The following is a 24869-nucleotide window of genomic DNA, read 5'->3' as shown; positions in this document are numbered from 1 at the left end:
GCAGGGCTCGTAGATCTTTTTCTGGTCCTTTTGATCTTGATCTTGAGTGGATCTCCTGGGACGCTCTCAATTTTTAGGGACCCTTTATCTGAGGTGAAGTTGCTCTCTTAAACTTGGACTGATGGATCCAAGGGATGATTACTGCAACTTTAACAGCTTCCCTGAGCTTTGGGGCCTGTATGCTGTGTGTAGGTTCCAGTGGATGCTCAGTGTCTTTGCCACTTGCTATACAATTTCTGCCACGAAGGCGGCTCCATTGTCAGACCCAATGGAGATAGGCATTTTAAACCGAGGAATGACATCCCTAAGAAGGGCCTTTATTACTTCTTTTTCTTTCTCTGTCCTGATGGGGTAGGCTTTATCCACCCTGTGAGGGTGCAGAAGAAAACCAGCAGGTACTTATATCCCTTACTGGGCCCAAGCTTAGTAAAGTACACTTTTAAATCTTTGAAGGGAGCCAGTTTGTATCCTTGTATTCCCATTGGCCCAGTGGGCCCTTGTTTTGGATTGTCTTGAGCATAGAGCAAGCTGTGTTGGGAGACTGATGCGTACAGAGTAGGGAGAAGAGACATCAGGAAATATCACTTTAGGTGGGCCTCCAAAACTGTTTTTCCCATACGTGTGTCTTCGTGTTGTTGTTGGACTATGCTATAAGCTAGTCGTTCCGGGATGAAAACCCTTCCATCTGTTATGATTCACTATCTGTCCTTTTTTTTTTCTTCCCTTGTTCAGCCTGTGCCCACTTGTTTTCATTGTGGCTATATTATGGGGCAGTGGGTAGTTCTGGTGCTGCCATAATTTTTATTACTGGGTGTTCCCAGGTAGCTGCCTCTCTTGCCTTTTGATCAGCCAGCCTGTTTCCCTGGCTTATACGGTCTTTTATTTAGTGTCCCATACAGTGAATAACGGCCACTTTCTTTGGATTCCATACTGTCTCCAGTAACTGTAAAATTTCTTCTTTGTTTTTGATTTTTTTTCACCAGTCAAAGGCCTCTCTCCTTATAGATGGCTCCATGTACATGCAAGGTTGCAAATACATGTTTGGAATCAGTGTACATATTGACTCATTTTCTTTTTTTCCCTTAGTGCCTGGGCAGTGCCCAAATATCTGCTCACTGAGCAGGCCATCCTGGGGGAAGGGACTCTGCTTTTATTATCTCTCGGGTTGTTGTTACAGCATAACCTGCTTGCCAATGCCCATCCTGCATGTAAATGCTGCTGTCTGTGAAAAATTCCAGGTCTCGGTTCTGCAGGGTCCTGTCAGTTAGATCAGGCCTACTCGCATTAAATTTTTTTTGTTTTTTTTTTTACAGTCAAGGTCATACTGCCCTTCCCCCTCAGGCAAATAGGTGGCTGGGTTTAAGGTTTGCACAGTCTCTAGACAGACTCTTGGATTTTCACATAGAAGCCCCTGGTAGTGGGTCATCCTTGTGTTAGTTATCCATTTGTAATCTGGGTCATTTATCAGGGCCAGCACAGAATGGGGCACTGGGGCTGTCCCAGTGTGAGTTTGTCTGCCTTGTTGACCAGGAGGGCTGTGTCAGCGAGGGCCCATAGACAGGATGGCCATCCTGATGCCACAGGGTCCAGTCTTTTAGACAAATAGGCCACAAGGCGCAGCTATGTCTCCACATTCTGAGTCAGGACTATGAAAGTCCCAATCTGGTTTGGTGTAGGGGCCCGTGTCCTGGCCCATCCCTCAATATCCAGTGTGTCCCTGGGGGCTCGGCCTTGCAGCCATTTTCGTACTTCAGTGAGAATGTGTTTCTTCTCCTGTGTATTGAAAAGAGTTAGAAGCAGCTGGCGAACATCTCCCCAGGTGGGACGGTGAAAATGAAAGATAGACAATAAGGTCAATCAGAGCCTGCGGTTTGACAGTCTGGTTACAGTCGTCACATATCACCAAGTAGAAATCATCATGGGCTGAACAGAGACCAAATATTTGCATCTCTTTGTGACAGAGCCCTATGTCCTAGTATTGCTTCAGGGCTAGGCAGGGGCCGGCACTCCCCGACAGTTGCCATGGAGGCGGTGGCGGCTGCGGCCAAGGTGGAGGCTGTGCCAGGGCTGCGGGGGCTGCTGCTGCTGCTGTTGCTGGGTGGCATGGCCACTGCTCCGCCCACCTCCGCTTGGCGTGGCTCCCCTTGACATCCTCTTTAGCCTGCTCCGACACTTTTTGCTCCTTTTCTTTGGAGGGCAGGCCCAAAATTCTGACCGGTTTACCTGTGGCTCTTTATCTGCTATTATTGTGGAAGCTCTTGTTTTTAATTTTATTTACACCATGGTGTGATAGAAATGCCTGCGGTTTTTCAGAGTAGGAAGGAGTATGATGATGCCAGTTGAGAAGGGCTGTAGTGCTAAAGTGTTGGTAACAGAGAATGGGATGCCCGGGTGGAACAGCCCCATCTTTCCCAACTTGCTGCAGCCCTTGTTTCTCCTGCAGTGGCATTTGGAGGGCCGGCGGTGCTGGTCTCCTGGCTTGTACTAAGCAGAGTCTCCTTCCTACCAGCTCAGGCTGGGGGCTGGGCTTTGCCTCTGGGTCCTCAGGTTGGGGAGATGATGACACAAAGGTTGGCAGTGTCTCCAGTGGAACCGGAGGTGTTGGTGCCCCGGGGGCATAGGGAGGGGGCAGGCACATCTCGTCCTCTGTTTCTCACTGGAAAATAAGCTTTTCTCTGTCTTTTTGGCCTGGACCAGCTGAGCTGCTAATATCTTGGATTGTCCAGGTCCGTTTGAGCAGAATCGAATACATGGGGGTAGATTATGGGCAATATTTAGCCTGGAGTCAATGTAAGGGAATTGATCTGGGTGGCCTGGGATTCTGGTGATTATTCAATAGATTACTCGCACTGTTGCTAGGTCCAAAGTTTCTCCTGAGGGCCACCTGACTCCAAAGGTCAGCCATTTAAGTTTACACAAAGTATGAAGCTTGCCAGGGCTCATTTAAACTCCATAGTTTCTGAGAATTCCGTTTTGGAATTCTAAATCCTGAAGTCCAGAACTGTCAACTTTGATTTAGAGGCTCTCATTATTATTATTTGACAAATTTTATGGCCTATTGCTGTGGGTCTGCTCCTGGCATCGAGGACTGTGACCCCAGTATCTCTGTTTTTTTTTTTTTAAACCTTGCTGCCTCACTGGGACTAATATCTACCTGCTTGGCTGAAAGTGCTCCCAATGGGTTAGGGTTTCATGATAGGTACTTGTCCTTGAGGCTCTCCTGGGCCTGGATGAACTCTAAGGGGTCCCTGCATAAAGCTTTCTCTATTGTCTAAATTGAAAAAATATGAGGCTGGGATGGCCGGCCATTGGCAAAATAAGTGGACCAAAAGGGGATCTCAAAAGAGGATTCCAGCCAGTCCTGGGGTAGCTCCCTGTGGCTCAAGTCTTGCCAGCTTTATTTTAGACAGAGGGGCATTACTAAGGCTGGTTTATGAATCGCGACAGGATATTCCAGGGACTGGTGACAAAGTCAAGTCTGAAACTTTTAAAAGTCTCATTTTAGTCCCCAAGGGCAAAGGGGTGTTTACTTATATGCTGTTTTATGTCCCTTTCCCTCCCAGTGTAGCCACCCTGTGCTGGTGTCGCAGACAAGACAAGGGAGGGTTTTCTCTGTGTCCGCCTGTCCATTCCTCTCGTGGGGATGAAGATGCCTCTTAGCTTTGGCAGGTCAGTATAAGCTGCTGGCTCTGATTGGGACCCTGAGGGACTGGTACCGCCCTGAGCCATATGAGGTCACCACGGAACCGCAGGTTGGGACTCAGTCGAACTCGAACTCCATAGCAGAATGCTGTGGAGCAAAAAACTCGAGCCTGATCGCATGCTTCACAGGCCACTCATTCACACACACACACACACACACAGAGTTTAACAACTGTCCTCCCACCAATTCCCAATATCCTGTTTCCTGTCGGAGGGGATCAGCCTACTCGTCTGTCCACTGAGACAGGACCTGATTCCTGACTGATTTCCCCATCTGAAATACTGTCAGATAGAGAGCCAGTAGGAGGGGATCAGCCTCCTCTTCTGTCCAATGGGACAGGACCTGATTCCTCCCAGGGGTTCCTACCTTGTCCAGACAGACATCTGGTGAGTCTGTCCATCCCTCCATTGAGTCTGGCTCTGGTTGTAGCCCAGCCACTTGGGGTAGCCAAGTCGCCATCATGAAAGAGAACCCAGAATACCATTGGGCGTCGTCACCTCATTCGCTGCCAGAGTCCAGTCCCCCGGTTGGCCGTAGCCACCAGTCCAGCGGCTCAAGGGGCCAGTGTGGTTGTATCTCACTGAGGCCTCCAACAATGTTATGGAAATGACAAGCCAGCCAAGTAACAAGCACCACTTGGAGGGTTGGAGTACTCAGATTTATTATACCAGTGGGCTCAGAGGGGCTTCTGCTCCGAACCTCTGAGCACCTCCAGGACGTACGCATGAGGTTTTATAGGGTAAAGTACAAGCTTGGGGTATTTGGGCAATAGGCATGGAACAGCTTTAGCAGCATTATCATCACAAAAGTGAAGGTGGGGAGGCAGCAAACCAACATTCCAAAGCCAGATATGTATCTTTGAAAACCCAGCTGGCTAGCAAAAAACATGAACAGCAAACCAACACTAATTAACCTAGATTTACAAGTTAGTCTAGTAGAAATCAGATCAGTATTCAAATACTTAGATTTGTGAGTTATCTTGTTAGCCCAGCCCAGCCTCTCCTTCACATTCCTAGACTTGTGAGTTATCTTGTTAGACCAGCCCGGTTTTTCCTTCACATTAAGGTTAGTTTAAGTTTGTTCTAATTAATATAGACATATTTAGAGTCATCAATATTAAGTATAATACCCTTACTGTACCTTGGTTTAATGAAAGTCAAATAACATCCTGTTATATCTGTTGCACATTTGTCACTAATTAATAGTTATTATTATTATTATTATTATTATTATTATTATTATTATTATTATTATTATTATTATATGGTGTGATAAAATTTTAAGTAAATTAAATCCAAATGAGATGAGACCTTTTGGGTATATTCTTGAAAAATATATTTTTAAAAATGTATGCTTAAAATAATCTCTAAATATTTGGTACCTATAAATTATAGAATTACGCTAAGTTAAGTTAAATGATGGGAGTTTATTAAATAGCTATGCCATTTTCAGATAAAATAAGATTGAAATATGATTTACTTAACATTTGTATTCCTCTTACACAGAAATTAAAGGTGTTTAGAAATATTAATAAATGGTTGGTGCCACTCTGAAATATTCTCTACTATTAAGGAAAACATCTCAGTATCCTAGGAAAGTAAGATGAATGTGTAAAGGAAGGTATAAGGAATGGAGTTATATTTTGTTAATGGAAAATAGTGACTTTGTCCTGAAGCTGGTTACTTCTGAATGCAAGAGAAAATAAGGGACAAAGTTATATGCACATAGAAAGCTGTGCAGGACTTGTGGAATAGGAACCCTGAGGAAAGAGTTTAGTAAATGGTCATGATTGGCTAAGTTTAGAATAAACTTGGTCAAAGTAAATGAATCTTAGATGTAAGCTGGTACAAGACTAGATATTGTTTTCTTTCTGTTAATAGGACAAAATTATCTTAAAATGTTAATCTGCCTTCAGTAACAAATTGTAAATCTACTTATACTCCTTAAGTGATCTGTTCTGCCTTTACCTTTGAAATATTTTCTTGTTAATGAGTAAGTACATCTTTACAGTGATCTGTACTTTTATCTGACCAAGTGTTTTGGAAACTTTTAACAAGCTTCCTAAATATCAATTTCTGATTAAAGTCCTGTTGATCTCCCATTAACTTTGGAATGCTAGAGAGGGCCCCTGAAACATCCTAAAGAGAGATTTTAGAGTAGTAAGTTTCATGTGGTATGTTAAATAACATGGGAAGTATTGTCAAATGAATAATAAATTTTCCTAAATTATATTATATGAGAAAATATTATTAATATAGATATTTTAGAAATGATATGGACTGCCTAGAATTCTGACATATCTGAATGTTGCCAGTCATAATTCTGGTTATTGTGACCAGGTTTCTTTATTGATTACAGTGTAACAGCATTTATCCATGCTTTTAAAACTTTTGTCATTTATAGACAGTTAATTGTTTTATTCTGATAATTTTGCAAAATGCTTTCTCTTCAAGGTGATTTACTGGTTTCTAACAAATTTCAAACTATAGCACTGAACTAAACTGGGTAAGTCATTTTAAAGTTCTAATGAAAAGTCTGATTTAATAAAACTGTTAACAAAAGGATTAGTTACATGGGACTGAGTAAACTGATGAATATGGTTATAATTTTTGATTTTGTCTGAAATACTACTGGCTTTCAACCTGTTTCCCAGATATAAAGAAATTCTTCTCCTTAGGCTAGTTATGATTCACAGCAAGTTGATGAATTATACCTATGGAAGCAGACTTGGAACAGTTATCTTTTCTCTCTATCTGATCCCTCCAGAGACTGGAAACTCTTAGGTCCCCAGTGGATCTATCAAATAAATTAGGAAGATCATCTCCTAATAGATATAGATATCTCAAGGTATTTTAAGGACTTTAAAGAGAAAAGAATTTACCGAAATCTGTAAGTCTAATCTATGACAAGCCCTTGACATGGTTTTCCTGGCCTTGGGAAACCTAATTAACATTCTAGCCTGAGACTCCTTATTAAAAGTTCTAACACAGCCAATTTAAAACAGCCTATATGATCAAATAATCAGACTTAACTTGTAAACAAATTAATCTTGATTTGACTATATTTGATAAAAATGAAGGTAATTTTAGAGAAAAGAAGATTATTTTAGTGGACATCAAATTCTAGTTTTGTTAATTGAGGTCTATATTTACTAAGACACTTCCCAGATCATTCCTTGCTGTTATGATACATTGCTACAAAGTTTAATTGAATTATTAAAAGGACACTCTAGGTTTCTTTCTGAAGCTCAGTAATCTATCCTTGGGTAAATATCAGATGTCCCATGACTTGCAACCAGGGGATAATACATACTGAAACAGGCATGACTTAAAACATTTCTTTATGGCCTCTGAGTCTTAAATCTTGCTTATAAAATACCTTACCCACTTTAAAAAGTAATTTTAAAGAAATTCACCCATGTATTCTATATTCTAGCATTTTCATGGCTTTCTGTTTTTTTTTCATGTACATCTTGTATCCCAGTAAGTGTTGTGGCTCCTTTCCCCTGCCTGAGGCTAACATCCTTAAGAGCTAACCTGTGACCCATCTCCATTTATGGAGTGGGCCACCATCCCGCTCCTCTGACTGACATGCTGTCGCTGTCGCGCACTCCGTACGTCTCCACATGTAGCTGGTTTGTGTCTACACTCTTTTCGTTGTTGATCTTTTTCATTCTTTCCATGCTACGAAACTACTTATTATAGGTAGCTTTGCCTTACTATTCTTTCCCTCCCACATTTATCCTGGCTCAAGTTTATTTCATGTAAACTTTATATTATTTTTTTCCATGTCTCTCCCCAAGAAAAGTTATGTTGAATTTTGAGATTGAGGTATCATTGACAACTTATAATACTGAGTGAATCTTTTTGCCCAAGAAATGTCTAATACAATTTTAGAACCAAAAAAAAAAAAAAAAAAAAAAAAAAGGAAGGACCCTTTATCAGGTACTCTTAATTAGACCATGCACAGTGAAAGATAAAGGAAATTGACTTTTGGGTTAATTTCCAGTCCAAAACAGCCCCTGCAGTGGACTGGCCTGTAAAGTACTGTTCACCTTCAAACAATACTCAAGTGGAAAAAAAGCTAGTAGGCTAGGATGAGAAGACATCTGAGGTAGACAGCTGACCCAAGACACCGGGCCAGGCTGGTATACCAATTACCTTGATAATTGCTCACACCTTTGATTATGAACTAATCCATTAGTTAGGTTTATGGTAAATTACCTACGTCTAGTATTTCTGTGTTACCTTGATGTGTTTCCCTACTCCAAGGCTCTAACTAGATAGCCCTCAGAAAAAATTATTCTAAAAAGAAATGCTAGTTCTGTTTAGGCCACTATTGAGATTACAAGGTGGGAGACCTCATGTGGCCAATTAATACCTTCTCTGAGCCTGATCATAAATATGAATTTTCTTATAAGATCACTCAAGCTCAATCAGAAACACAAGCAAAATTTTAACCCCAAAATATAACTTCTCAACTATTAAATTCTTACTCATGACTTTATTAACGTTACTAGCTGTATTACTTATATCCTGTCTAGTTTATAAGATTGTTGTCTCTTACATTTCCCAATATGTAACTAGGCCTACAACAAAATCAATGATGGCTAAACAAACTGAAGAAATATATAAAATTATAACCCTGCATAAAATAATTGTAATAGTGTGATTATAGCTATGGGAATGAGCAAAGAGGGGTAAACATTTCCTGGATCATAATAGATTAGTAAGACAGGTGATCCAGAGAACTTTTAGTATTAACAGGGCCTGATGAAAAACCTAACACCTTGAGTGGCATGTCAACAGATTCTTCACCTTAACTAGGAATGAGCCTTCCTAGCACCGTGGGACAAAATTGGGCACAAAATGTCTTCCAAAATATTGGTCAAATTTAGGACTAAGGGGGAGCACTGTGGAGGAAAATACTGCAATGTAAATTAAAATACTGCAACCATATTAGTAAACAAAGAATGCTGAAACCAAGTCATGAGCAGCTGCCACCACCCCCTCAGCGAGTACAAGCCTGCAGCCCAGCCTCTGCAGCCACTCACAATGTTGCCCTCTAAGTGCACTCAGAATAAGAAAGGACAGGATACTGACCCTAGATAGGTAGGTGCTTGTCAAAGAATGAATTCAGTGAGCCCAAATGTTTGCTACCTCCCATACATAGAAAAGAACTAAATTCTTTAATTTGAGATTCCTGGCTTTCTTTAGATAACAAGCAATCTTTTATTGTTCCAACTACCTTGTCTTTGTTGTAAAGCTCCTATATATCCTAGCTCCTTCCCTACCTCTTTGGAGCAGTCACTCAGCGTAATCTGAGAGGCCGTCATCCTGGCTCGAGTTCTCCCACCAAATAAAACATAACTCTTAACTTTTAGGTTGCACATTTATTTCAGTCAACTGAAGTACAGAATCTGGTGACTGGGCAGGAAATAATGTCACTGAGGGGGTGTTCCCAACAATGTTGTATCTGTAAAACTCTAATTATACAAGTTTGTTCTTCACATTGTCAACATCTTATATTAAGGTGGGGGATATCAGAGATTCAGCAAAGTGCATTCAAACACTAAGCAACTTAAAGACAAATAGCATAAGAGGCAAATAGTTCTTGTTTATAAATATGAGAAAAGGTAAGTCTGTGAATGCATTTTTGTTTATCTGTACCTGTCTACTTGAAGGAACATTAAAGTGTTTACAGTAAGAATGCCAATAAAGTAAAGTGAAAACCTATTGAGAAAATATTATATAAGAGCTCAATGTTAAATAGGAAGGGAGAAGTCATATTTGATCTGTGACTAAGTACACATTTCATATTTCCTCCCTCCCAAATAACTAATGAGTTAAATTTTCATAGTATTTATTACTTATATAGTTAAATGATTTACATTACTTGCTTCAAATGAATACCACTGCTTGGAAAATGGCTGAAATCAGCATTGTAGATGATGAAGAAGTACTTGCAACATTTAATTAGCATATATTGAATAACTGAGACAGCTTTTTTGTTGTTTCTAAGGACTTAACGTTATCTTGGTGTTAGCCCATATTTTATAACTTTCTGTTTTGTTGGATAATTGGAGGATCAGTTTTCTGTTTCTTATCATATATGTCTTCAAACTGTAGAGCAGATTATTCTTTTTGCCGTAAGATTGATGAACTGTTTTACATAATTAAAATTATGGTGAACTCTGTTGGTTTAAATAATAGTAGGGAGCATAGGAATGGTTAGTTTTTACTAATTTGTAGAGTAGGGGTTACTAACATTGCATTGTATTTTGCATTTTGAGAACTACTAATTATTTACTGTACCGAATACAAGTCTCTTGAGAAAAATTTTGTAGAAAAAGAACACTGTTATCTTATGTTAGAAATTTAGTCATCCAGTTGACTCACTATAATCTAATTTGAAAAGATTGATTACAACTTGATATTTTAGAAGTTAACTCAGAAAATGTATCCAAATTTAAAAATATATTTGTCATTTAGAATTTAGCTGAGGAAGTAGAAGTAAGTTATGTTTAAGCAATAGTAAATAATCCATATATGATTGGGTTAAAGTAAACAAAAACTAAAAATAATTTTAAAAGTCCTCAGTGTCTTTAACTCAAGAGGGCAAATCTCATGTATGAAAGGAATATTGGTAGTTTTGCCCCTTGGTGGACTTCTGGAAACTGCAGGAAAATGAATTACCTTTGTGGCACTGCATCATTTGTTGAGTTTTTGAATCATTGTCATCTAATCTTTTCTGAATCATATTGAAGTCATCCTCAACTCAGGACCCAGAATTCCTAGTGTTTAAGAGACTTGTGAATTAAGAGTTTAAAGCTGTGTCATCTTGTTTTCTTCATTCACTTATCCATTTATCTGTCAAAATGTTTATTTATAAGTTACAGTGGAAAATGTCATTCTAAGTGAAGCAGCCAGAAAGCTAAAGAAGAATACCATATGAGATCTCTTATACATGCAATCTAAGGGAAAAAAAAAAGAAAAAGAAAAATAAAAATGAACATAAAAACAAAACAGAAACAGATTCATAGACATAGAATGCAAACTTGTGGTTCCCAAGGGTGGGGGTGGGAAGGGATAGACTGGGAGTTCAAAATTTGTAGATAATGACAGGCATCTGCATAATAGATAAACAAGATTATACTGTATAGCACAGGCAAATATATACAAGATCTTATGGTAGCTCACAGCAAAAAAAAAAAATGTGACAATGAATATATATATGTACATATATAACTGAAAAATTGTGCTCTACACTGGAATTTGACACAACATTGTAAAATTATTATAACTCAATAAAAAATGTTTTTAAAAAAGTGCCAGTCATGTGTGTGTGAAGTGCTGTTCTAGGTAAGGTTCTTACAGTGACCAAAGAACACAAATCTTGTTGCTTGCAGCATTTCCTAGGAATTTAAAAATTCTAAGCCTAACTGTTATCCTGAAATGTGACTTATCTTGCTGTTTCATCTCTGTTAAGTTCTTCAGGTCAAGTTACTCTTGGAGACACTTGTTCTGCAAGTACCAGCTGGACAGTTGCTATTTCTTCTGGGGAATACCAGATCAATCAGATTGCACTAAACCCAACTGACACCTTCCTCTATGCAGCTTCTGTAAATGCGGTCAGAATATGGGATCTTAAAAGAATTTTAAAGGAAAGTGTATTTCTTGTACACGACAAATGTATTTTTTCACTCATCATTAGTGCATGTGAAATCTAATTTTTATAACCCCAGATGTTAATATAAAATCTTAGGCTTTTCTGTTGAATACAACACTCCTAAATATTTCTACTTCTAAATATTTCTCATTAGCAAACTCACAATTTTACTTTCTTTAGTCTCCATTGCTGGGGAAAATGTATATGAAGGAAAATAGCCTTTCTTAATATATGTCTAAAAGTTGTATTGTTTACTAGGAAGAGACAAAGATTCTCATTCTAACTGCATCAGTACTTTTGAAAGAATTATTTTTTGTAACATCAATCATGCATCTTCTATCTCAGATTTTTCAGTTTATAAACTTTACAAATTTGCACATAAATCCTCACAGGGTTTTGGTGAATATGAAATAATATATGTAAAAGATGAAGTATTAAGAACATGAAGTGAGTAAAAAGAGAAAAATGATAAATTGAAGTATAAGCTTTTATCCTTCATTTGAGTGTTTGTTTTAGTTCTTTAAATTTTGGCAGCAAGAGAATATTAATTTATTAGTTAAGAAATATTTAGTCAAGATCAAGTATGGCAGACACTGTACCAGAATTGTGGTAGGTACTGGGGATAAAGACTAAGCCAGACAAACGTGGGGTCCGCCTTCTTAGAACTCATCTCGTAATGGAGTCTAAAGGCCACTGAAAAAGCAATTACAGGATAGTGAGTTCAGCCTGCAATTCAGGAAATTCAGATAATAATCCAACCTAGAAGGAATTTGTTAGTGGTAAATAAACGGAAAACTTATTTAAGAAATTTTAAGAATAACTAGTTATAACTTGTAATATTTTAATGCATGACTGAGAAAGTATAATAAACCTAATTTATATATAAATAAATGACAGAGAAAGAGAAAGAAGAAACACAGTCCTGAGTACTATTTTAAAAATAAAAAGTAGAAAAGTAAAAGAGTGCTTGTTTAAGAAAATTAGGAAAGAGATGAAGACTTGGTTTATTCTTGAAGATATTAAACTTGTAGTCAGAGCACCGTGGAGGAAGAAACTTAGTTATAACATGAGTCAGAAAAGATCAGCTTTTGAAAATCTTTACACTTTCTTTTCTACTGAAAAGTTAGATCCTTTGAACCCTGCCTGATTTCAGCAACATGATTAAAAGCAGATTCACCTTAACAAAGTAACTAAGAAAAGAGTTTTCAAGAAATGGTAATATTCTGAAAACCAAATAAATCTCTGCATTCTAGCAGCTTGACCTGAGGCAGGACTATGAGACAAAGGTTCACTGTCACCCCCTGATAATTGACATCATGTGTCAATTTCTACCAGTCAGATATGTTTGTGGTCATTTTCATATTTAAAATAACTAATGAAATGGACTACCTATTTCCAGGTGTATGTGTACACACGTAGTGCCCATACTTGTATGTGTATATGTGTATACATGTATATATAAGATGGGTGTACATATATGTGTATGTGTATGTGTGAAAATATATGTGTGTAATAAAATGATCTTACTTTCTTCATATTGTTATTTTCTAGTTTTATCAGTGACATTGTTGTTTTAATCGAATTTCACATTGGGCCTGATAACATCAGTCATATGTCTATAACATGTGCAGGCATTTAACAGGCTAAAGTGTACCTAGACTTAGATGGAGCTAAAATTAACATGTAGCAAGTTTTTGGACTTTTGATGCCTTTTTGTTTGCTACCTGAATGACATTAGTCATTTTGGAATAACTTGTTTAGGACTTCTGACACTTCCATCATAGTTTGGCCATTTTTTGAATGTTAATTTGAACAGAATTGTATAGAGGTAGAGTTCAATCAGAAGAAAATGAATGAACAGTTTTATCAAAGAATATAGATTATTTTTGTTGAGGCTTAGCCTTAGCATGCTAGGAAATATTTCCAAAGAATATTATTTTTCTTTTTTTTTTTTAAAGGTTTCAATCTAAAGGTAAGTTAACAGGACACTTAGGCCCTTTTATGTGTCTTACTGTAGATCAGATTTCCAATGGACAAGATTGAATCATCATCGGCTCCAAGTATTATTACATCAAAGTGTGTGAAATAGAGTTGTTGCATTATAGTCTTCTATTAAATGATAGATTTAAAGTATTTGGATACACCTAGGACTCTTTTCTCTTAATCAGTTCTCTTTTTTCTCATTTCTAGCCTTTGCTTTTTTTTCCTGATCTTCCTCACTCATAGTTTCTGATTTTTTTGTCTTATTATTTATACATATATGATCACTTTTCATAGAAGATAGGTTGGGAGGGATTTTAAAGATTTCTTGGCTCAGTCATCCAACTACTGCTTAAGTCCCATCACCACCATCTTTTATACTGAACATATTATGGTCTTCAGGTTTTATGCAAGTAGCAGATAAGATGAGGAGAGATGCATAGTTTGATTCTGGAGATGTTAAGTTTGAGGATTTCCTTGTGAATCCCAGTAGGCCATCTGAAAGGCAAGTCCAGGGCTCAAGATAAGTTATAGACATGTGTGTTTCAGAGTCAGTCAAATAGAAGCAGATATTCAAGAAGTTAGAGTAGTTGACATGGCCAAAGGAGCAAGAAGTTGACATGACTCAGCCTTGGGGAGTCCTACAAGAACCAAAAGGAATAAAAGAGGATACAGTGATAAAGAGAGCTAGGAAGCATGTAAGTGCTCCTTTTTAAGGAACTTTGATTAAGAGATGAGAAATGGGTTAGTGACTTGAGAAGAGAATGGTTAAGGGGAGAGGGCCTTGTATTCTATAAACTTGAGCATGCTTAAATGCTTAAGATGTGGGCTCAGTGGAGTGGGAAAGTGTGAATAGAGAAGGGGTGGCAACTGATGCATCAGACCAAAAAAGAGATCAAAGATGTGAACCTTGGAAAGAAGTAAGTACACTTTAGCAGCTGAAAAGAAGGGATGGGTAAGAGAAAGTATGAGGATAAAAGCAAACTTTTGTAACTGGAAGGAGGGTCCAGAAAGTATTTTTAATCACACTAGCCTTTGCAGGACATCACCAGGTCAACAGCTGAGAGAGATGAGGGCAACTGAGGGGAGTGAACATTTCTGAATAGCAGCTCTGGGGTATTTGAGATGACCACCAGGATCACAGAGCTACCTAACAGTGTTGAAATAACCATCATATCACTTATTTGAATTGCAACTGGATTGATATACAGTATTTTTATTATTGAACATGCCATTTGTGTACTCATACATGAAAAAAGTTGTTGCCTTTAAAAGCTTAATATGTAAGCAAAAGTAATGTGAAAATAAGGCTCAGGTTCATTCTGAGTCATTCATAGCAGGATTTTTTAGTTAACTTAGTAAAATATCACAACAAAACAAATCATGTCTGGTTTATATACATCTCATATTTTTCTGTGAATGAACACATATAGGTACTTATTTGTAAGTTAAATAGGATGACTGCTTTTTTTAGATGTTTGATGTAACTGAAGGGGTTCTTGGAACTGTGAGTCCCATCCACAATTTTGAGCCTCCTCATTATGATGGCATTGAAGTGCTAACCATACAAGTGGATAAACTATTTAGTGGGTCCAGAGACAATAGAATCAAGAAATGGGATCTGGCTCAAAAAGACCTTCTACAGGTAATACATGGGATATATTGGGTTCTTCAAAGCCACCAGTATTCTCTATAAGAACCTGAAGAGCCTCTAAGTAGAATTTCATTATTTAAGGATGATTATCAGCCAGGGCTTCCTCTTCAAGAGTGTTTCATTGTCATCCACCAGAGTTATTAATTATGAAAAGAGTGACATTCAGCATTTAATGATAACCTCTTAAATAAGAGGTGAATAGGCCATGATAAGAATTGGAAAATCTGGGATTGCCCTATGCATTTGCTTACTAATTAAAATCAGTCTCAGTGTAAAGCAGTTACAGTTTCTCATTTTGTTTTTTTTGTTTTTTTTTTTTTTGCTTTATATATGCACATTCCAAAGAATACTAACTGCAGCTGAAGTCAGAGCAGTGTAAATGATGCCTTTTCTGCAGGAGCATGTTCATACCTCCAAAAGTGTTGCTTCTCTCATTTCCTGTAGAATAATGGTTGGGTTGAAGTGTTTTGTCAGTACAATCAAATATTGGTGGCTTTCCCTAATTCCCAGAGGAAGAAATTAACAGATGAAATTGTTCTTGAGTTCAAGTGTTTCCTTCTATCTGTCTGGGTGCATTTGTCCTGCTGTTGCTGTCACTTTCCTGCTGACAACAAGATGAAAAGCAAATAAACAAGTAGCATGAATGTCAATAGAAAAAACCTGGCAACAGATGCATACATTGCATTCTAACACTTTTTTTTTATAGATATACATTCTTGGATGTAACTTTTATATTATGCATAGAAATATATTTATGCATAAAATGTGGTCATAATGTCTGAGCTTATAATTATTGTCTACTCATTTTGAAATATACAGGTTAGCTCCAGCCTTCAACAGAAAGCTTTAGGCTTCTATGTTCTTGTTCAAAATTTAAGGCAGTGATTTTGAGATAATCCTTAGAGACTACATATCAGGTTATAGTTTTCAAACTTGCATGAAATACATGTTAGAGAAAGGTGAAGTATTTACTCCTTTGAAGAGGAAGCGATATTTGAAAAATCCTGTGTACTTTCCAGGTCTTTTAGATTCTATATATTTTTAATATTCTAGCCCTTTAATACTGATAACACTGATGATAACTAGTGAGACAAATTGAAGAACAAATTATAGATTTATTTCTTTAAGTCACTAAGAGTGATTGCATACAAAATAATTTTTATAGTTTCCAGGCCAATTCAGTGTTTCAAATATTGAATTTTGTCAGTAAAAATTTTGTAACTTGTTTTCATATGAAACTTCAGTTCAGAAGGCTCCTCTTATGCTGATAATTTTTCTTTTTTTCTCTCAGCAAGTTCCAAACACGCACAAGGATTGGGTCTGTGCCCTGGGAATGGTGCCAGGCCACCCAGTTTTGTTCAGTGGCTGCAGAGGGGGCAGTTTTAAACTCTGGAACATGGATAACTTTGTGCCAGTCAGAGAAATGAAAGGTCATGATAGCCCCATCAAAGCCATAGGTGTTAATTCCACCCACACTTTTACTGCAGCTGAGTAGGTTTTTCCTGTGTGGTCATTCGCTACATTGGTTGCTTGTGTTCAGATTTAATAAATGCTCTAAGTTATCAGTATCTGGGAATGTAGTACATGTGAAATCCTTCTTTTATTACATTTACTCTAATGGCTGTTCATATTGTCTTGTTTCTATTTTCTGAGGTCCACTGTGGGCACAGAGTTTGGGCTCCCCAGTTTACATGATAATAGTGTTAATCCTGTATCAGCTCTCTGCCTATACTGGGAAGTCTCCTGCCAGATGTTCCCCTGGTGATTTCAATTTTTTTAATCATTCATAGGTGACTAATTTTTAAGGTTTTTTTTTCCCAGAAAGGTAATAAACTTCATATTTAGAATAAATTATTTAAAAAAAAAAAAAACCTCTTTTTACCTCTCCCACTTTTAAAATACATGGTGTTAATATTTGCTTCCTCACTCTTAGGATGGCTGGATTGATTAGTTTATTCGCTCATTCCTGATGACTCTCCTGTGTGCCAGGCACTGTCCTAGACTTTTGGGAATAGTGAAGTGAACAAAACATAAACAAACCCCACTTTTATTCTAAGGAGATGAAAAGAAAATAAATAAGTAAAATGTGTCAGATGGTGACAGGTGCTAAGGAGAAAAATAAAGCAAGGAGGAGAGTATTTGGTGGGGTGGGGAGAATTACACAGTAAGAGCGGTCAGTGAAGACCTCACTGAGAAAGTAACACTTAAGAATGTGCTTGAAGGAGGTGTAGAGATTGACCATAAAAATGACATCATTTGTATATAAGTACTTTGGAGAGGAAAGCATATGTACTATAACATGAGGTGTTTATCTCCTTCAAATAAAATGTCATTTCTCCTGAATATCAATCTTGAAAATTTCCCTGTCATTCGTGAACCAATTATGTTACTTAATTAACTTGAGGACCTTCTTGATTCTTTTATCCTAAGTGCGTGATAACCCTAATTTTATTTTGAAGCCTCTGTCATATTTCCGTTGTGTCTCTTATTTCTGATGTTTTCAACAAGTCCCTCTTTTCATTTAGATTTGCTTTCTCTCATCTTTAAAGAACATCAAAGCAAATTTATTTTGTTTTTCTAAGGTGCTTACTTTTGGTGCTTCATTGATGTAATTTCCAAGATACATTACTTTCTTAAGCGTCACCACTTTTTTTTATCTTGCTGTGTCCTTGACAATTTACTGGAAATAACTTAATATCCCTCAAAGTTGTAGGACACTCAAGATAAGACTATAAAAGAATTGTGCATCACTGAAGTCTGTCCAGTGTGGTGTGAGGATGCTGTAGTACCTCTCTTCTATGATCCAGTTTTATTTTTGAAGAACTGAAATTTCCCTCAGTTTACTCCTGGTGCATCAGATGCAGATGCATTTACCACATAACTTCAAATCAGGAAAATAGACAATAGAATCAGAAGAGCTATTTTCAAATTAGTTCTACATATTTGTTATTTAACAAACATGTGTATAGGGCTTAGCATCTGCCAGGCATTATTTTAAGTACTTGCAGGCATTAGCTCATTTTGTCTCCGTAAGAACTATAGAAGGTGAGCATTATTATCATCCCTATTTTACAGGAGGGAAAACTGAAGCACTATATAATTCAAAGTCCTTGTGTAAGTAATCCCATCATATTTGATTTCTGGATCTCTTGTCATTGATTTTTCTTATGATTATGGGTCTCATTTTTTCTCCTTTTTATATCAAGTAATATTTTATTGACTGTTGAACATTACAGTGTTGTGTTTGAGTATCTGGATTTTATTATATTTCTTTAAAGAGTGTTGGGCTTTGTTTGTTGTTAAGTTGCTTGTGGCTCAGCTTCATCTTTCTGAGACTTGTTCTGAGCTCTTCTTGGATTTCTACTGACTGTCTTGGATGTTTGATGATACTCTCTACTTTACTGCTCAGAACCTGAGCATCTCACAGCCCTCAGTCAACCCCAGGAGTTGTTTGACTTATACTTACTAGTAATTGGTTTTTGGTCTGGCCTTATAGTCTTCACGCATGTGCAGCTTTGCCTTCAGTCAAAGACATTAGAGGCCCTCTATGTGTATTTACAAAATTTTTTCCTGTAGCTCCATAGTTGTTTCTGCCTGCTGTCTCCTCTTCTCTACTTGGTCTTACAAATCCCAATGACTTCGTACTTCCCAGATGTTTCTTACTATCTCTTCAACTCCCATTCTGTGATTTTTCTGCTTGGTTCCCACCCTCCACTGTAGTCTGGAAAGGGCTTCCAGGACAAGAACCAAGCCTATCACAGAGCTTACCTTCTCTGTTTCCATTTTCTCAGCGATCCCAAGCTTGAACTACCCATTGCCCAATGTCTGAAAATAGTTGTTTCATAGATTTTGTCAAGTTTTCACCTTGTTTACAACAGGAGAGAGAAACTAGCACAAGTTTTTCTGTTACGACTAGTAGTGGTGATCATCTTACATTTCATATGCCAAAAATTGAACTCCCAACCTTCCTGAGGCTTACTCTGTAGCCTTCTCCATCTCAGTCAATGGCTTCTCTGTTTTCTCTGTTGCTCAGACCAGAATCTTTCATTCCTCCTTTTCTTTCACTCCCATCAGCAAATTCTGTTGGTGTTGTACCTGTAAATTACATATAGAATCTGACCAGTTCTCACCACGTCTTTTGCTGTCTCACTGAACCTAGGCACCATCAGCTCCTGGATGACTACAGCGGCCTCCTAAACAAGGTCCCTTGTCTATGTGTGGTCTATTCTCAGCACAGAGGCCAGAGTAATTTTTTTAAAACACAAATCACATCAGGTTTCTTCTCTGCTGAAAAGCTTGTGGTCATTGCCCATTTCCTGTAGAGACAAGCCCATACTGGACCTGACCCTCTGAGCATCTGTTCTCTCTCACATCACCTTCTAGTGCCTTCTGCTGGGCTCCTTCTCTGACAACACCAATCTCATCTCTTCTGGTCTTTGAACAGAGCAGGGTCACTCCAGCCCTAGAGCATTTGCCTTGGCTGTTCTCTTTGACTAGAATGCTTTGCCTTCAGATCTTCTTCTAAGTTCTTTCTTCCTCAAGAAGAATAATCTTGCCATTTTATTTAAAATTGTGATCTCTTCTATGATCTGATACTCCTGCTCCCCTTTGCCATGCTCTTTTATTTTTCAATAATATTTATTACTTTCTAATAAACTTTATAATCTAATTATTTATTGTGGTTTATTGTCCATCTCCTTTTGCTAGAATGTATGATCTATAAAGGCAGAAAATTCTTTTTTTAATTTATTTGTTTATTTTATGTTTAGCCCAGGCACCTAAAATAGTGCCTAGAGAACAGCAAGATCTCAATGAAAATGTGTTGAGTGGATGGCTGAATGGGATAAATGAAATGGATAAATGGGTGGATGAATGAGCATAGCCCCTTACTGTTTTCAACATACATGTGCTGTGTGGGTTGTTGAGATTATTATATTCCCCTGAGTTTTATTGAGATATAATTAATATATAGCACTATATAAGTTTAAGGTGTACAACATAATGATTTGACTTACATGTATAATGAAATTATTACCATAATAAATTTAGCTTAACATCCATCATCTCATGTAGACACAAATAAAGGTAAAAAAGGTGTGCTTTTTATTCCTGTGATGAGAACTCTTACAGGAGAGAAGATTATTGATTAAGAACTAGAAACCTTAGATTCTAGGCTCAGCTCTGTGCTCCACTGTGTTACATTGGACAAGTCACTAAACTTCCTTTATCCTTGAAATGGACCACATAACATTTGAAATGCTTTTTAACATAAAATTGCATGGCAACCCTTTCTTTTTGGCTTTAGATTTATTAGGAAATTAGAGAAAAGCAACACTCCCTTTTTAGAGCCATGAGAGACATGGTAGAAAAACGTGACTGTCTAATGACTGGTCCCCAGTACCCACATGTTGGGTGAACAAAAATAAGTCAGCCCTTGATAGTAGGAGCTATTTTAAATTTAATTATTATGGGTAACTGTTTGATACACTTATAGGACAATGTATATTTTTACTTACATCTATTAAAGACCTTTTCAGAAAATGTTTCCATGATAAGTAATTCTGAGAGTTTATTTCTTTATCTTTCCACATTTTTTTACATGTTCATTTTTAATTTATTATTTTGTAGTGATCAAACTGTGAGAATTTGGAAGGCTTGAAATTTGCAAGATGGTCAAATGTCTGACACAGGAGATCTGGGGGAAGATATTGCCAGTAATTAAACATGAATGAAGATAATCATAAACTGAATACTGTGATAATACTCTGTGTTCTTTATGGAAAATGTTGTCCTGCATTTACTATGCAAAATTGTGAATGGGATTAACTGGGAAATATATCTGAGTCCAAATGTTGAATAAAATGGTATTCTAATAAAATTGTATACTATCCTGTGTGCTTAATTTTAATATCTACTGATGTGTATATATCTTATAATTGATATAATGCTTGATTCACATATTTTTTAATCATGGCTGGATTTTTGTGTCTAGATATTAAAAGACACCTTCAAATTATTTGAAATACAAGATGTCTGCTTTTGTGACAGTCAGAAAATACACCTGGAATACAATGTAAGCCACTGTTAACTTATTTATATAGTCTGTTCAGCTGATCTGCATATTTAAACACGTCAAGAATGGTAGTCAAACTGTGATCTTCTTGTCTGGTATTTATATCAGTCTATAGAGGGTTCCCAAATTTGAAAGCTCTTTTAATGAAATGGAAGAGATGTGAGAATATTATTGATGATTTTTCATAAAATAGAGTTGACCTTAATCTACTAACAAAGAATGTTAAACAGTTTGTGTTAAATGTTCATGTTTACTTGTATTGACCAAAGTTTTGCAGCTGAGCTGTACTCCATGCTCAGGACTAAAATGCTGTTAAATTGTTTTAATAGTGCTGTGCATATACTCTGTGATGGGAAACTTTTTTGATGTCCTAACAGAAATATATTTTGATCTTTTTTCCTATGGTGTTGTTCCTATAATCACCTTTTAATTTCACTTTTATTTAATAGGAGTGTTTCTTTCCCTTTTTATCTAATTTTTATATGCTGCTAAATATATTTTAAGTACACTGTATTTGCAAACCTTGGTAGCCATGATGAGAACTTTATCATCTGTAGTAGGAAAAGCTATTTAAATAGGTAGATTGTAAAGAGAGAATGTCATGTTGTAACTATGCATTTTTAAATTCTGTAGATTGAATTTTGGAAAAGAATGTATAATTTAACTGCCTGCTCAGAATAATTAATTTGTAAATTCTGCTAGTTTAATTTTTATGTGGATTATATGACACTTAAAAATATTGTCTTGTGATTTTTTTTTTCCCTGAAGATACCTGGATGTAGTTAGTGAAGCGGCAAGAGCGCAGCAGGGGCACCAGAGGCAGGGAAGGGAGGAGAAGGAGGAGAAGGACCCCTAGCAGCAGCGGCGGGAAGAAGGGAGGCGGCGGCGGCCAAATGGGATGAGAAGACCGGGAGGCAGTCACGCTCCACCGGGCTGAGCCAGACACGTCTTCTTACACACTTTTACCACTGCCCGGGCTTGAGAGTGAGCATGGTGTCAGTGGAGAGAGATCACCTGGGACTGTATTATTTCAGAATCTTTTATGTTAGTTGTGTGTATCCAGAGTGGAGATATAAAATTCATAATTTAGTACAGACTGTGGATGAAAATATTTGAAAAAAAACCTGAGCTAAAGGGTCACACTCAGAGAATGTCATCAACATATCACTGTCTACCTGAGGTGGGGTTCCACGGGAGAATTCACTGGGGTCAGCTCTGTGTGCAGGGGTATTTTAGCATCTTGTCTATGTCCCAGATAATGGAAAGTAGAACACTGATGATTACCAGTAGGGAGATAGTAAAGTACCAGAACCTTCAAATAGAGAACTGAGGTTTCATATTGCCTTTGAACCCTAATAAACTGATCCAAATACAGTGTTTTTTCTCAAGTTTTGGCTACATATTCAGAGAGATATGAGCCGTATACTTTCTGATTAAAAATAAGGCAGGATTTCATAGGATTTGCAACTGGGTTAAGACAAAACTTTTAGGGATTTTTAAAATGGTGTCTAGCTTACTTATGCATTCATGAAAAAAATGATACGTAAATGTATACAGACTTTTACATTATATTATTTTCTAGAACATGTACTTGGAATAAAAAGCAATTATATTCTGTTCTCAATACCATGTACTATTTATAGGTAGAGCTCTGAGAATTTATAAAATCCCAACAGATACTCATTTTGTATGACATTTGGAGTTGTAGCATGTGGACGATTTCATAGAAGAAAGAAACCTTCCAGAAACCTTTCCTGAAATTGTGTGAGTGATGGAATAGAGAAAATAAACATAAGTATAGGGGAAAAAGTTAAAATATAGCTCTTAAAATATATTTATGAAAAATGAAGTTTAATCATAAAAGCTTCTGGAAGTGTGTGGGTGTAATATATAATGGTATTAAGAAAGCACATATGTGAGAGGTAGGATTACATGTACTTTTATAAAATGTGGTTTAGTAGTGGTTAAGAGCATAGATTCTAAAATAAGACTGATCTGGGTCCAAGTGTCCTCTGGAAACCTGGTTAACTTCTGTGACTCTGAGCTAAGTTATACAACTCCTAGAGGTACTGTTTTCACTGTATTTAATATGAGTGGCTCTTGATAGAATAGTGTGATGTGACAGTCATGATATAAGTCATGATGTTCCTAACACATAAGAATGCTATGAGGATTATATAAGAAATGAGTATTAAGTACCAGGCTTGATGCTCAGTAATTACTCATAAATGATTGTATTATTTATTTTTGCCTATTTTTCTTGCAGAACTTATAAAAAATCTCAAACATTATTTTTTGTAACAAGAATAAAAACAAAATAGACCTATAAAAATATTGGGCATGGAAGAGTTTACTTTTATAAGATATACTGTAGGGTAGGGAAACATTTCTATTAGGAACAGTAAAAATTTTCCCATTTTTCCTACACTGATTTTTCCATTATTTCATCAGAAAATGCAAGTGAGAGTAAGGTTGATTGGGCCTATAAGCACTATCTGAAGTTTATGTTGAAGGTAAAAAGCAGTACATTGCTTATTTGTAATCATATAGTATGGGGTAGATCTATGTAAATTAAAGATTAAATTGTGAAATATTTATTCCAGTCATATCTTCTCTTTACACTGAGATCATAATTAATTATAGCCATAATTATTGCATCACATTTGAAAAACTTAATTCCAGCCATAACTAACCCTTTGTATTTGAAAAGAAATGACATTTTAGAAGATGGTGAATTAAGGAGAGCTATACATTCTTTGATGACCCTCCCATTGAGAAGTGAAGGTTACTTCCCTACCTTGAAACTGGGCTAAATTTTGTGGCTTGCTTGACCAAGAGAATGTAGGAGAAATAACTTTCTGGGACTTCCAAGGCTATGGCATAAAGGGCCCTGCAGTTTCTGCCCAAGCCTTTTAGAATACTCACTTTGGGGAAATTGGCTGTTGTGTAAGAAATCTGACTACCTTGGCACCACTGTACCTTGATGAAACCCGTGGTAACCATATGGAAAGGCAAGATGTCTAGGCAGCCCAGCTAAGTCAGCCATCCTTAGGTGTCAGACATAGCAAATAAGCCACCTTAATAGACATAGTAGCTCCAGGAAATATGACATGGAGAGGAATTGAATAATCTACAGACAGAATGAAATCTAGGCGTATGGCTCCAGTAGAAGAATTCCAGCTATCTCCAGCCATCTCTAGCCAGTCAAGCCATCCAAGGTGAGGCCCCATACATCTTAAGGAAATGCACCCCCCATTGTATTCTGCCCAATTACTGACCCACAAATGATGATTACAATGAAAGGTATTGGTTTATGCCTGTAAGTTTTAGGGAGATTTGATATGCAGAAATAGATAACCAGAATAGAGCCCCTATTTATAAATCAGAGGCACTTCAGGTAGATTTACTACTAATCTAAGTAATTGTCCTTTTTTTCCATTAATCACACACTCCTAAACCAATCATTTACCAAAACTGAGCTGAGTGTATAGTCACAAGAACTTGCTACATGAATGATCACAACATAAGGAGCAAACTAATGAAAAAATCCAACATATTTTTTTTCTAAATTGTCAATCTTTGCCGTGTATTCTTACCCAAAGCAAACTCTTGAGATATCCTTCCATCTGGAGGCAGTTTTGCATCAAAACCCCAAGCTGGGAACATTCTATCACTGTCATAATGTTGAATGATTTCTCCTACTGCTGTCAGTGCCATACCATAAGCATTCAGTTGGATTCATGTAGTGGAGGGAAGTGGACTGGGCAGGTTGCCTGATGACAGAAAAAAAT

The 24869-nt window shown here is 37.1% G+C and overlaps 1 pseudogene; it reads left to right on the top strand.

Moving 5' to 3' along the window:
- LOC102543853 (kinesin-like protein KIF21A) overlaps positions 1-20727 on the top strand; it is a 53488-nt pseudogene extending 32761 nt beyond the window's left edge.
- The last annotated feature ends 4142 nt before the right edge of the window (positions 20728-24869 follow it).

Source organism: Vicugna pacos, chromosome 14 (assembly GCF_048564905.1).
Source record: "Vicugna pacos chromosome 14, VicPac4, whole genome shotgun sequence".
NCBI lineage: Eukaryota > Metazoa > Chordata > Mammalia > Artiodactyla > Camelidae > Vicugna > Vicugna pacos.
The sequence above is the reverse complement of the archived record's forward strand: the minus strand, read 5'-3'. Positions and strand labels throughout refer to the sequence as shown.